We start from the raw sequence: 11,973 nt of genomic DNA on the forward strand, positions 1-11,973 counted from the left end.
GATAAGTCAGTGTTTGCTTAGTATATCATTGTTTTTGTATGTGCTTTTCTCACTTTCATGGCCCCTTGCTGCACTTAAAATTCATCCAGACAGTTTCACTTTTCTGTTTCTCTCACATTCAGAAATGACAGTTCCCTTCCTGAAAGAGCAGACTCGATAATCCCTCCAAATACCCCTACATTCTCACCTCCAAATATTTCATACTATCCAAAACACCACAACTTCTGCCCATTTTCCATTGCAATATTTGTATGACTATTCTGTGATACCCCTCCTTTTTTTTATACCATTATTCTAAAATTTGTGCCAGTACCTATAAGAATCAAACACCTCCATTTTCTATTTATACATGCCACCATTCGTCGGTTTATTTCTCTTACTTCTGTGTACTATCAGATTGTTATTCTTGCTGCCAGTCACTTTCAACCTTTTCCTGTTAAAAACTTTCATTTGTACATGAAAGTTTTCATTGCTGTCGCCAATCAACACTGCATATCTCTCTCTCTCTCTCTCTCTCTCTCTCTCTCTCTCTCTCTCTCTCTCTCTCTCTCTCTCTCTCTGTATATATATATGTATGTATAATTATATCTTTTATCAGTCTTTACCAGCTTATATATCTATATATTCTTATATAAAAAGAACCATACACACAACAGTTTAATACATTTACTTACTAAACCAGTGATTCCTATTTGCTTCGCCCTTACCGCACTTATTAAATCAAGAAAAATTATCTTATTACTCATTTACATTAAAAAAATAAGTAAGTAGAAAGACTCCCTGGACCTCTTTATGTAACTGTTGAAATAAGCACTGCTGATTAAGACAGAGATTTAAAGAAGTAAATGAACAGCAATAACCCATTAAACTTGAGTGATAATAAATGCGGAAACACACCGAATAAAATAGAAATTCATTCAGAAATTCAAATTATAGAGAGGAAAACACCATATAAAGAAAAAAACGGAAAACATACATAAAAAAAAACAACAACCATCCTTCATGAAGACAAATCACTGACACAATAAAAGGTTCTACTCACGGAGCGAATGAAGAGAGAAACACAAAAATTGTAATTACTTAATGCCATGCGGTGTGTGACAAACTCCCCCCACCCCACTTTCCCCCACCCCTCCCCTCTTGCAGGCATGGCGTAGCATGCGGTGCCCTTCGAGAGATGGCTCCCAGGCACGCAATGTTTGCCAGACACCCCCCACCCCCCCACACAACGCCTTCAGCCACAACAGGCAGGATGGGACTACATTGTTATACGGCCTTATTCAGAAAGTACTGATGATGATGATAATACTAATGGTCAGGGCTGCTTGAACTCTTTCTCTCTCTGGTGTGTCTTTGGGGAATTTGGTGTAATGTAATTTTTTCTGACGTGTGGACGACTGCCATTTATTTGTCATTTTGTAATGATGTTACGAGAGTACGCAGTTGTTTGCGCAAGTCAGCCACCGAGCTAGATGCAAATGGCGTTTGCTTGGTCTAATTCATATTGCACTTGCTGTTTATGCATTTATCATATATATATATGTGTGTGTATATATATGAATATATGTGTGTGTGTGTATATATATGAATGTATGTGTGTGTATATATATATATATATGTGTGTGTGCTTTTGTATGTTTACCAGTGCCTTCTAGAGCCATCCCTTTTCGAAGAAAGGCGCAGATATACACACATATATATATATATATATATATATATATATATATATATATATATATACTATATATATATATATATATATATATAATATATATATATATAGTTTTCCCCAATATCCCGATCAGCAATGACCCAATAGACAACATTTCATCATTATCCTTCTGAGTGAATAATATAGAAATCATCAACAAACAATCCGTTTAATATCCAATAAATTTCTGACTCACTTGTTGGGATTGAACCCAGGTTCTCAGGTCAAAGCAAGTCCTGAGTTCTTGGCCATTGTTGGTCGAGCCCACGGGAAACGAACTTATTATCAACTAAAAATTCCCCTTCGGTAATATATATAATATATATTATTTCGAGGTAGAGCGAATTATATTAAAGGACGTTTGTAGCTTAATGCTTTATATATATGTGTGTGTGTGTGTGTGTTTGATGAAAAATGCACATATTAAAGACAAATGAAGAGGAGAAGGGCGTTACGTTTTAGATAATACCTCAACTTTTCAACATTGACTTTGGTAATAAACAGAAGCAGTATTTATACAAAGAGCAATGTCTAAATTCCAAGCAATTTCAGTGAGGAGATATGGGCTTCACTAAGTTTTGGGTAAGCCCCTATATGGAGCGTTCGTTTTCTTTAAATTAGAATCCAAAATTATATGATAAATCTTTTCTGTTTTCAATGATCCTTGTCATAGAATCATACTGTCTTCTTTATGGTCACTATTTTAGAGTACAGGACCACGCCTTTGAATCTGTTATAAGAGCTATGGAAGCCAGTTAAGATTGATCATAGCTTTTAGAAACCTTTGATAAAGATGAACATTCCCTATTCTCTTCGCTTAAACAGGAACCTCATCAGGCCCAGACCACCTAATTGCCTGCTGTTTAGAAAATCTTGTATAAATACTGATCCTTTATACTACCAAATCTATTTTTCTTGCAAAAATTAGAGATACTATCTGAAATATAACACTCTTCTGTTCTCCCTTTGTTTTTTTATCATCAGTGTATCCTCTTTTTAGTCTTTATAATATTATATATATATATATATATATATATATATATATATATATATATATATATATATACATATATATATATATATATTATTTATATTCATATGTATACTGTATGTGTATAAGTACTTATACGACTAAACAGTACATTAATGTACTCTATCTGCATAACCTAAGAAGACATATCATATAACAGGCATAAATGTTTTCCATTAAATTTCATACCAACTCAAATTAGCCTTTAGGGGAACCATGCACTGTACATGACCTATATATACTGTCAATCACTCAATAAACATTTCTTAACCCTAAAAGATTCAAAGACAAGCTGGTAACAAACTGCATCAATGAACACAGTCTAAAATGTGCTCAGCTCTGTCACATAGCGCCAGTGAGCCATCCCACGTCCGCATGGAAGATTTCAAACAGCCACTTTTTTTTTTTTTTTTTACCGTGACTTCGGTCGCCGAGGAAGCCCCTCGAGAAAAGCCAGAGTAAAAGTGGATCGAGAACCATTATCTGGTCGTACACCATAGAAACAATGCCAGGAGTCTTATCTCCGTAGTGTTGGAGGAGAAACAGTGAAGTATTTTAAAGGACTGGAAAGCTGATGGTTGAAGTAAAGGTTAGGGTAGATGATTATGTTCTATGGTAGGATTTTTAATGGGAAAATTGAAGATTAGGTTAGTTTTCAGCTTTGTGTCGCATTTTGTGTGTGGGTGAGATGATAAATGTGATGTAATGAATGAAAACCTAAGACAGGTATGGTAATCGTAAACGCTTCTACACTACATAGAATTGCTCATGATAAACGTTCTTCATGCCTCACTCCCCAGTTAGATTTCAATCTCATTTAGCACTGCAATTTTTTGGAACCACCATGTTTCAACATCATATTACAAAATCTCAAATTTCGAAAGTATTCCACAACTGACATATAGTTAAGAAGAAGCAAATCAGTAAATTGACATTCAAAGGTTACATATTACAAAAACACTTTACATATACAAAAACTATAAAATTCTACTGAGTCTTGCACTGGGAAATTCCATCAGCACAACAGAAAGTTTGAAAGTTTCCTAATGATTTTCAAATGAAAACTGAAACTTTTCTAGGCAAATTTCAGAGTTTTCCAGAGGCAATATTAGAATTGAATATTCACAGTCATTGCATAGGCCAAGAGAAGTCAGCAATCTCTTCTGCTTGGGGTTCTTGGTCAGCTTCTCCCTGGAAATCCTTCCATATTCAGAGATCAGAATGCCACACTACTTTCCTAGACTTACCAGCCAAGCTTTCTGGAGTTTTGATCTGCCACGGCTAGCCGGCGTGTTGGCTGAGGGATCGCCTGAGGCCCTGGTCAGGTTCTGAAAAATGGGGGATGTCTCTGGTTTCCCATGAGGTCATTTGGTTTTCGAGGCATGCAGGGTCCTTCTGTTGTCTTCCAAAATGGGTCCAACTGTTTTAATACTCTTCCTTGCAAACTATTATTATTATGCTACAGTCTCGATATTTGGGAACTTGCGCCCATTTTGTAGAACTAGTTACAAAAAGCCATAGATTTATATCTGCCTTATCTAGATGCCTTTATACTTTTCCATTTTTCTGGCAACACAAGTTTTACGTCTCTTTTTTCCTGCATCTTACTTGGAACAGTACCACTATTTACCTCAATGTTTTGAATGCTTTGTCTGCTATAAAATGACACAAACTTCTGTCAATGTTAAGCATATAGGATTAGCGTTCTTTGTTTTGTGTATCTCACGAATTAAAAGGTACATCTTAATTATGACTTGAATCTGGATGAGGTATATACTCAATTACTGACACAATAGAAATCAAGTAATAACTGAGTTAAACTTCTGTCAGTATTTTCATAGGTTTAGTGGTCTAGTGAACATTAGGTTACTGAAATTTTGGTGCTTGCAGCCAAATAGAATAAATTTTCTGTCAATATTGTCTCTCTTTAACAGCAAGAATTTTTTTATAAACAAATTCGATTTAAATATACAATTGTAATGGGGAGCGAGTCAAAATATTCAAGTCTGCATGCCAGTTTCCCTTTGAAAGTTATTTATACTAGCAGTTCATTTCAGCCTAGTTTATTTAGCAATCAGTTACAATATCATAGTGACCTATCTGAACTCTACTAGTTGCCGTGCCAGTATTTCTCGTAAGGACCAATACAAATTTATCTGTGAGGGTCATCATCAACTAGTGGCTAATGTCAGAAATAAGCTAATAATCATCCATCTAAGGCCAGTTCTGCACTTCAACGGATGATCATGCAATGGCAACTATAGATACAAACAAATAAACAGTTGATCTCAACAGTGAAAATCTGCTAAGTACCCAACAGCAAGATGGAGTGTGACTTCTGTAATCTGTAGAAGTATTCTTGATATTCATATTTCCCTTGGATCATTTTATGTAATTAATCTTTAGCTACGACTCAGTATGGACACAGGACTCTGAACAGTACTTAAAATGCTTACTCCTATGGCAGGCTGATGCTATCCAACAAAATTTTGTCACAATGGACTGAAGACAGTTGCCCACAGCATATGTAAGGTTAAATGCTACTTGCCATTATATTATTCGATTTAAAAAACTAAACTGAAAGACTGTCACATTTATTGTCTCTGTGTTTAAACAGTAATATGAGAAGGCAATAATTATTCCCTCTTTTTTTTATCACTGCAAAGAGATTCAAGCAAACTTTTGTGATACAGATTTGCAGTGGTGTGCATGTAGTTGCCATTTTTATTGCTGACATTCACCAACCCTCTAAACTTGAGCTGAAACTGGAATCAAGATAAGTACTAAAGGGAAGCTGACTTGGAGACAACTGCCAATTCTGAAACTTTAGAGAATTTACATGAAGTTTTTTCAAAGACTCTCTTGTCCAGAGAGCCTTATATGCTTAGAACTGGAACAAGTGGTAGTGATACGGCATGTAAGTGACTGATTTGTGAGTGATGGAATTATGTACACAAGTTCTTCGTGGAATAAGAAAGTGATGCCTCGTGCTTCCTCTGAGTGGAGGAGTGGGTTATAAGATTACAAAGAGTATTTTTCCCAGTTAGGTAATGTCAATGATGATCGAATTTACAAGAATGAGAATGAAGTACTGTGCAAGGATGGAAGTATTCAAGGAACTCCTCTGGAGTGACACTGTATCCCTTCTTTACTCATACTTCAAGCCTGTAGATCTAGAAGTATGTTTACAAGCCAAGATGATAAACAGGAAAGTAGTATGTTTACAAGCCAAGATGATAAACAGGAAGTAATATGTTTACAAGCCAAGATGATAAACAGGAAGTAGTATGTTTACAAGCCTAGATGATAAACAGGAAGTAGTATGTTTACAAGCCAAGATGATAAACAGGAAGTAGTTTGTGTACAAGCCAGTATCATAAACAAGAAATAGAATGTTTAGAAGCCAATATGATAAACAGGAGGTAGAATGTTTACAAGCCAAGTTGAATAACAGGAAGTAGAAATATGTTTGCAAGCCAAGATGATTAAACAGAAAATAGAAGTATGCTTACAAGCCAAGATGGTTAACAGGGAGTATACGTATGTTTACAAATTGATAAACAGGAAAAGGACGAAGCCACTGCTAGTCACTGAAGGCCGAGGAACTGCTCACATTTCCTGGTTCAAGGACCCAAGCTTCAAGGAGGAGCAATAGTTCCCTCTCACTGGAGAAGTTTGGTGTGTACAGCAAGCTACAATATCTGCCAAACGTCGAAAAGCATGACATCATCACAGAAACTGGGAGGTGTGTTACTAAAATAGAGAGTGCATTACCAGATTCTAAAATACACATTCAAAGAAGGAAAGATTATAAACACGGAAGCATGGTAGTTTTTTTGTTATCAAAGCCCACAGAACTGTAGAAAAAGAAAGGAAAACTCTGTATCACTTTGCTTTCGACAATGACACAAGTAGCTTGCGACTACGTTTCTTTAAAACAGCTTGAAATCGTTTTAGAGATTTTTTCTTTAAATGCTCAGAGTTTAGAATTTAAAAATTAAGGTCAGGATCCACTGAGGTGTCCTTGAGTCCTAAAATGGCATTAGTTTTTAGGGATTTAGTTTTAGCTTATCTTTTATTTACTAATGGAGCACATTCTAGCATAAAAATTGGTATCGTTTAAAGTATATACACACAGTTGAAATATGTCATGTCATCAGTTTTATTAAATTGCCAAAAAAAAGCATCACAAAAATTTGTACTGAATTATTATTATTTACCGGATGCCACGTTTTTTTTATTCTATCACTAATTTACCAAGCAAGTACTTTCAATATATATGTTATTATATACAGAAAAAATTTTAGTCAAACTACGTCGAGGAAAAATAAGTGTTTATCTAAAAATAAAGTACGTGTATAGGATTTACCAAAAGATATCTATCTACACACTTAAAGATCGATTACACTTTTCGATGAAATAGATAAACAGTGTGTTGGTTATTTGTTTTAAATCTAGAGAACAGATAAGGAAAGAGAAAGAGGCTGAATTTGAAAAGTGGTTACTCTGTTTGCCAAGCAATTCAAGAAACAAAAACTTGAGGGTGGGTCGGAATTAGTACCCAATTGGCCAGCAGTGGTATTTTGTTGAAGTTTGAAAATTCAGGTGAAAAACTGAGGATGTTGGTCATGCAGTTTGACAAGTGCTAACCTTAACTTAAACAGCATCTGCTTTTATTGAGACGTTATTAAACCCTAGTTCTGAAAGCTTCGTTAAAAAGAGCTTATGGTGGTTTCAAATATAGATACAGCCAAGTATTTTGACTTAAATTTCCGTTGAAAGCAAGAAAAACATTTTAGACGTCAAAGGCCTTCTTGTCGAGGAAATCTTTACTCTTGTCTTTTGTCTTCCGGATTAATGGTTCAGAATAAATGCTTAAACACGGTGGCATGGAAAGACATTGTTTACTCTGTCAACAAAGAGAGACTAAAAGATTTGCTCCCAGTGCGAAAGAGGAGCAATGATAAAGTTTTTTATTTCAAACAAAACAAAGATATTATATTAATCCTTTCATCTGATAAGATTACAGTAAAGGAGTATTTCATTTAAAGATATTTTCCACGCATTTGATTGCCATTAAATTTTCCTTAAAGATTTTCTTTTCGAGTCACACACACGTCATATTTCTTTCAATATAATTTCATCAAGCTATTTTGACGCAATACAATCTAATATACGGTTCTTCTATACTGACCACATCCCAGTTTAGAAAATGGTATTCTAGTTAAGATTACCATGAAAATAGAAGCCAAAATTACATTTTGGAAAGATGCTTTGAAATAAAATAAATTCCGATGTGTAGAGAAACAACCTGGCAAACTTCTTTAAGACCTGCTTAATGTAAAGTGTCAACTTTATCAGATGCAGTTAGAGGAAATATGTCTTAAAGTATATTATGTTAGTATTGACTTAATAACAGAATGGAAACTTGAATTTAAAGAGCTGTTTAGGTGTTTATGAGAAAGTCAAGAGGTTTAGAAAAAGCCTGAAAAGATGTTATGGAATTAATGTTTAAGTAAAGAGAATATGAAAAAATTTTAGCTAAATAGGTAGACAGAGGAGAAATCTTAGGAATGTAGAGTAAATGCATGCCAGATGCAAGGTGTAATCTAAGAATAAGTACAGAGAGACGCTAAACAAGAGAGAAACTAACAAACGAAGAATGATAAGCAAACTACTATAGATATACTTTAAACTACTGTAGATATACTTTATACAAAAGTAAAACCTGTCTACGAAGAACTCTTAAGCGAATAGATATACTTATCAGCATGAAATGATTCCTATTGGCCTGTGGCGGTCAATGAAAGAGAGAAGTCATGTGATGACCAGCTGTTCTAGTTGGAAACGAAAGAAGAATAACTCTTACTTGAGTGCAATTCCTTGCTGTTGTTTAACTTTTCTCAAAGTTTTTTTTTTTGGCAGCCAGCATCCACCCAGCTTCTCTCCAGGTCATTCGGAGTCTGTGACTACTCTTGCTTTCCACATAAATGCCCCATGACCTTTTACCTGTGATTTTCTTAAAGTAGGTGACCTTAATGATCTACTTCATTCTCTGTGACCTAGGGTGAGATTTTACTGACTAGGGCCCCTCTTGTTTTTTTTTTTTTTTTTTTTTAGTTTTTCCACCTGTATTGCTTATTTTATTCATTTTATTCTCATAAATTATATATATATATATATATATATATATATATATATATATATATATATATATATATATATATATATATATATATATATATATACATGAATTCAACAATCATTAGATGCATCAACTGGCTGAACACACTCTTCTCTTATAGCCACTCCCACTAAGCAACTATCTAGGCATAACACACATGTGTACGTTTTCGCCTTAAGACAATGCAATACACAAAGAAGAGATCTCAGTGTCCAGATGATCTACAAAGGCTTGCTAAATCAGAAGCTAAGCGCAGAGTAATTCTATTTGACTTTCAGAACCCACTGGAATCATGAAAGTGGTACAAATCCTATTAGCAAATGCTATGCTCTCTCTACAGAAGTCAGTCCTGATCATTTTCCAATTGGCTTGAAGCAGTTCGTCCAAAGATTGGTTTAATCAAATTTACAATAGGGCCAATATCTTTTTTAGGGAAAAATGGATTATGATTATGTGAATAGCAATACTGAGATAAACGTGGATGTTGAAAAAGATGGAAATAGTCAAGGAAATATGCAGCTCGTTTCAAGGGCACAGTATCATTGTTGAGGGAACATCAGAATCAATAATCTTGCATCCACTGTGAGGATAGTTAATGGAATATGAGAGCCATTAGACTCGTGTGAGGATGACTACACGTATTATGAGGAACAAAAGCGTTAAAGCACATTCATTTCATGACAGGTAAGGCATTAAATATTCACTAACTTTATATAAGCATACTTGAAGCACTATGAGGACTCATAACATAAAAGAATTATTGAAGAAAATTAAAACCCTCCCAGGGAATATGAAAGCTGATTTTCCTGAGCAGCCTTTCATCAGTAAAATTGAGAAATACAAAAATTTAGATAGGCTTGAACAATAATACCTCCAATGAAACACAATTGGAAGGGCGAACGAAAGAATCAGGTTAATCTCCAGTGTTGAAGAAACATAATTTAAGGAAAATGCCAAGAAATAGCATAAAACCGGTGTGGTTTAAGAAGTGTGAACATCACTGGCTCAATGGAAATAGTGCAGAGAAAAACTGGAGAACGAATAGTGTTGAAAGTTTTGATTTTGTTGATAAAAGAAAACTAACAATGCAAAAAATTAAGATAGACATTTGAACTGGAGGAACGTGAGAGCCACAATTCTTAATAAAACATGACTGGTTGAATATTTGCTCAAGAAATGTGACTCAAGTGACTGTGGGAGTAATCAGTGTGTTGAGAACTTAATATCATGATTGTGAGAATAGTCAGTATCAGGGAGAAAGAACCGAAGGAATATGAGATTCACTAGGCCTAAGTAAACATGACTGGTAGAATATTTGCCTAGAAATCATCTTGACTGAGTGACTGTGAGATTAACCAGAGTCAGGAAAATATGAACGAAGGAGACGAGAGTTTGAAAAGACCTGATGAAACGTGACAGAGAGAACAGATACAAAGGAAATGAGACTGAATGAATTATGGGAACAGATGACTCCAGAAGAATTTGATTTAGTCAGCGTGAGAAAGCCGAACATCAAACAGATCCGATCGAAGGAGGGGCGTGGGGCCACTAGCCCTGACGGGAAAGAATTGATAGGATATTTGCCAAGGAAATACGAAGACTGATCAAGAGAAAACTTTCCAAGAGCCCATGAAACGAAGGACACCTCCCTGAAAGCAAAACAGGTATCCAAACGCAAAAGAGACACCTAAAAGGAACCAGAAGTGTTGGATGGATTTTGAAAAGATAATGATTATGTTTCAGTATGCGAGAGAGGTTGTACTTTACCCTAAGGCACTGGCATAGTTTAGTTTCATTTCAGTGTCACTGGAGAATTATGTGTGAGCAGAATTTGTTTCGTTTTTCTCAGTGTGAATCCTTCTTCTATCACATATACCTTCAAATAACTCATTCGCCATGTTTAATCTCTTTTCCTACCCTTTCTATTCAACGTCCACACTCCATTTGCATAAAGGAAAGTTGGCTCAACAATCCTATCAAACATTCCAACTGTGGCTTCCATGGACACCATTAGTCTCTTCCAGAACTTTTGCAGCCACTCTGCTGCCTTCCCTCATTCATCTTTTTATGGCTCGCCTATTCTTTTACCCTACCTGATAGATACCTTTATGAATCAATTGCCTCCATTCTTTCATCAACCAGACTGGCATTCATGGCTCCGTCTCCCAGGTGACTATTCATTCTCATAACCTTGCTCTTTTTGGTTTTACTTTCCCCCATTTCTCCTCTTGCGAACACTTTTAAACTCCAAACTCCGTTCAAGACTTTTTTTCTTATCACACAATTTTCCACCTTTATTTAAGGATTTTTTTTATCTGATTTATTGCATCACCCTGTCAATGGGGATTTTAAGTAGACCTGAAGATATAACATGCCTTGGCTCAAGTCCCTTCTACATATAAATTTATATACTGTATATATATATATATATATATATATATATATATATATATATATATATATATATATATATATATATATATATATATATACATGCATATGTATATGTATATTATATAAATATATATACATGTATATGTATTTATGTATATGTATATATATATATATATATATATATATATATATATATATATATATATATATATATATATATATATATATATATATATATATATATATGCCTTATGGCCACACCAACCCAATAGCTGAAATCTTTCCTTCAACAAAACTGGTTTCAGAAAAATAAATAAAATATAAATGAGATACTTACACATCATTTTCTAACGAAATTATATCAGCTTTACATTAAATTATCTACTTATTTATTCACACACACGTACACATAAATAGCACAAACATTTACGTATATAATATACTATTAACTACCTACACATCAAGATGTATACAGTAGCTAATATACATACAACCACATTCCAAATTTACTGACAGAAATTTCATTTTAAATTTTATAACACCATAATATTTTTTTTTTTGGTCTTTGTAATTCTCGCAATTTGCTTCAATTGGAACACGTCTTTTGCTCTTCGAAAACAACGGGCAATTCATTATGACAAATCGTCGGATTTT

This window comes from Macrobrachium rosenbergii, chromosome 57 (genome assembly GCF_040412425.1).
Source record: "Macrobrachium rosenbergii isolate ZJJX-2024 chromosome 57, ASM4041242v1, whole genome shotgun sequence".
NCBI lineage: Eukaryota > Metazoa > Arthropoda > Malacostraca > Decapoda > Palaemonidae > Macrobrachium > Macrobrachium rosenbergii.